General features: G+C 44.6%; 1 long non-coding RNA gene across 2 annotated transcripts; it reads left to right on the top strand.

The window, feature by feature from the left end:
- Window positions 1-1,959: 1,959 nt before the first annotated feature.
- On the top strand, window positions 1,960-3,545 carry LOC143109581 (uncharacterized). 2 transcript variants are annotated; one of them, XR_012983905.1, is made up of 7 exons: window positions 1,960-2,092; window positions 2,202-2,383; window positions 2,489-2,676; window positions 2,822-2,883; window positions 2,988-3,083; window positions 3,190-3,308; window positions 3,394-3,545. It is a non-coding gene; the product is annotated as an uncharacterized LOC143109581 (long non-coding RNA). The 2 variants fall into 2 exon arrangements; XR_012983904.1 differs by having other exon boundaries at window positions 1,966-2,383.
- Window positions 3,546-3,832: the final 287 nt, after the last annotated feature.

Here is a 3,832-nt window from a genome sequence, read left to right as displayed (position 1 = left end):
AGTCTGCGCCATTTTGCCCTGTCAGCCTCTCAGATCAAAGACGGGGGTCAACCTGTGAGAATCAAACCCCCTGCTGTCCTCTCTTCTGTGTGTGTGTGTGTGTGGTTGTGTGTGTGTGTGTGTGTGTGGAGGTGGTGGGTGGAAGGAGGGCAGGTGCTTTCAGGTGTATCGATTCAACCTCACGGGCCCGCTCAATCATAACTCTCTGATGGCTTTATCGACTGGGAAAGGTGTGTAGCTCCACATTTTTTTACTCTTCTGTGTGTGTTTCTTACTCCTCTCTTTTCCACTAGTATAGGCACATACTGGTCTACGTGTTTACACCACAAACGGTATGTCAACAATTCTACCATGGTGTTGCAACAGCGGTACTACATTTTCACAATGTATTCCATTACACTTCATTTATTTCATCCTTATTTGTGAAATTAGTAGCAGCTCTTCGCCTTTCTTTCCGGTAATGTGAGCAATGAAGGAGGGACAGAGAGAGAGGAGGAGAGAGAAACTTTGAAAGTTATGAGATTGCTTTGCGAATGGGATTGCGCTGAGGGTCTGCCCTCTGTGTTTGTGCCATTTGTCAGAACTACTGGAGGAGAGAAGCCTGCGGCACCTCCCCCTGACCTCAAACTACACACACACACACACAGACACACACACTCAAACACACACAAAAACACACACACATGCACACACCAGGCCAGGCTTCGGCAAGTACATTTACAGAGGAGACTGCAGCTGGCCATGAATGTGTGTGTGTGTGTGTGTGTGTGTGTTTGTGTGTCTATTTGTGTGGTGGATTCTGCATAATCACCAACCTCAATGCACCTGTGGAGATAGTTAGTGGTCTGTGTGTGTGTGTGTGTGTGTGTGTGTGTGTACATTTTTACAATGCAGAATTCATGTTGTTACAGTCATATAAAAGTTGACCACAAATACAATAACCACAAATACAAAAAGATTCCTGATAAGACTTACAGTATAACACCAGATACTGTAACTGCACATATAATAGAAAGCAACAGCATCATTGTTTTAAAAAAATTATAATAATAATTTTGTCATTTTGAGTAATTTTGTTTAGTTTGTGTGTGTGTGCTGGTATGCGTGTATGTGTGTGTGTGTGTGTGCATACCTGCGTGAATGTGTGCATGACACTGCATGAAAAGTGCGTCAGTATGCGGCACTGTAGATTGTCGTGGAAGTTCAGTTTAATGGCTGTTCGCGGCAGTTTGCAGGCAATGCCGAAAACTGCCATGAATTGTCAGAAATTGACGTGGGCCTTGCTTGGCAGTCGTCCGCCCACGACCCCCCTCCTCCTAATTCTAGGGGAGGCTTTAACATGTAAATGAAAATGCTGTGAGCTATACAAATGCAAATCAGGGTAGCAGGGAGAGTGAACTGTGCATGCTGGCATGACTATGGCCTTTGGTCTTGCTTAAACAACTCCCAGTAATACGCTCAACAGGCAGAAATTATGCTGGGTATGACATGTCTGTTCCCTGCAAGCTCCAATAATGTAACCTGACTTAAAACAGTCGATAGAGTTTAGATTCAGATTTTCCCTTCACACCAACACAATGAGAATTTCAGAGGCAAATATATAAATGATTGTCTTTATCACTATCTTCATTCAACAAAAATATATGCAAAATTGCATATATTTTTGTTGAATAAAAAAGATATACCTATATAAGTGACCCTGCTGTGGCGTATAGACTGAGAATGTTTTGGACTGTGTAAATAGTCTACCAGGGAAATAGCCAATGTTTTGGACTGTGTAAATAGTCTACTACCAGGGAAATAGATTGGCTGTTTCCCTGGTAGTAGACTATTTACACAGTCCAAAACATTCTCAGTCTATACGCCACAGCAGGGTCACTTCAATAAACCACTAAGTCCAACCGTTACGCCCCCACGCCAGCAGGGGATACACTTCCTCTAGTGAGCAGTGGTTGCACTGTGGTCGCGCTTCCACCAGAACAGCTGATAGGATAAACAACAGTCAGTGTGCGGCGGCAAATTCAGAGAGGAGCATCTCCAAGCCTCGCCTTCCCACAGGCTGCAGCGAGCTGTACTTGGATTCAGCAGAACAGTAAGGCTAGCCTACAGTTTCATTAGGCTACTACTTCACGTTATTTGGATGTATGTGGATGTGAATCATAAACAACGCGCCCGCGATCGTCTGCGCTCATTCCTTCTAGAAGAGGGGACCTTTAAACGAGCACTTCCCTTTTTGCTTGGAAGAATGGAGAGCATTGGATCTAGTGCCAGATGAGTGGTTACTTGTCTCGCCAGGAGAATGGACATTTGCTTTCGGGAAATCAGAGCCAGCCGTAGCCTACCAGGGTTCACTCGGAGACACATAGGCGCTACCGGAGCAATGGTAAGATTTAAAGAATACTATGCTTTCATTCTGCTGTAGGCTATAAGGAAATAGATTGGCTACGTTGATAGATACCGATCTTAACTGTACATTTTGTTTTCACAGACTAACTTTGCCTCCTAATGGGGTCGTGACTTCCTCTTTGCTCGGAGCTGTCTGCAAGTCATTCAAGCAATTAGTTAAACTCTAGGTTGCTGTCCATAGAGGACCGGTTGGCTGCTCTGGAGTCGAAAAACTGTGCGGGAGAGACAAACTTTAAGAAGAGAAGACTGGTGCACAATCCCAAGCTTGCGGTAAGAATATGTTCGATGACTGCTAGCTAAGCTAAAAGTACCCTAGCCTAAAACCAAAGCTAAGAGTAGCCTAGTAGCCTTGCAAAAGAACAAGTGAGCAGAACCAGCTTTATTAAAGTGTATTTTTTTGTGTCGTCATTTACAGGAAGCAGTACGCCGTCTTCACAACTCGGAGACAAATTGCAGGCGCTACGAACCGGAGCAAGGGTAAGATTTAAAGAATATGCTTTCATTCTGCGGTATAAGGAAATAGATACGTATAGATACCATAGGATAGATACCGATCATAACTGTACATTTTGTTTTCACAGACTAATCTCGCCTCATAATGAGGCGGTGGCCTCCTATTTGCTCGGAGCAATATCTGCAAGTCCAGATTTACACGATGTTGAAAGACGACATTGTGTGTAAGTGACTTTTTTTTTTTTTTTACTGTTTCTCCTTCCTTGTTTAATGTTACTGTGACTTGCGTTTGATTTTTATTCATACCACTCTCATTTAATTGTTTTCCAGCCGCCTGTAAGACATATTACGAGACGGTACGCAGGAGTTTTAGGTATACCCAGCCAGAAAACTCATTGCGGGCAGAAGCTGCGAAGAGTTCAGCTCGGAGTCGAGCGAGAAGAAAGAGGGTAAGACTTTATTTGGTGCATTGATAGTGTTGTGTCCATACGCAGTGCATCATCGCACAGTACTGATTCATTGTTTTTTTTACAGCTGCTGGAATCGAGACAGAGTGTGCTAGCATATGACTAGGTGGAACTGTCTGACGAAGAAGATGGCGTTGTTGGTGGGGTCTCTGGATGGATTGTACGGTCGCCGTCATTTCGTAGGCTGGAGCTCTCTGAACTCTGTGCGAAGCTGCAGTCCCGGTGAAGCACCCGATTTGGTTCCCCCGGAATTCCTGTTTCCTTTACGCCACTGTTTTGAAGTTCTTGCGTTGTTGCTAGGTTACCGTGCGTATTCACAGTGCTGTATTGCGTTTTCCGTGTTTTTTAGCTACGGTAACCGACTAGAACTTCCGTGTAAAGACCTAGAGGGGAAACATGAATTGCATGGGGAACCAAATCGGGTGCTTCACCGGTAAGAGGCGACTCCGAAGTACAGAGCCACGCACAATAGGCGTCTGCACAACGGACCTGCCTCGGAAAGAACA

This window comes from Alosa pseudoharengus, unplaced genomic scaffold, assembly GCF_046254945.1.
Source record: "Alosa pseudoharengus isolate Yale_2024_CS ecotype anadromous, Long Island Sound unplaced genomic scaffold, YU_APseudo_1.1 YU_APseudo_1.1_scf_7, whole genome shotgun sequence".
In the NCBI taxonomy this organism is placed as follows: Eukaryota; Metazoa; Chordata; class Actinopteri; order Clupeiformes; family Clupeidae; genus Alosa; species Alosa pseudoharengus.
This window is presented reverse-complemented; position numbering and strand designations above follow the sequence as displayed.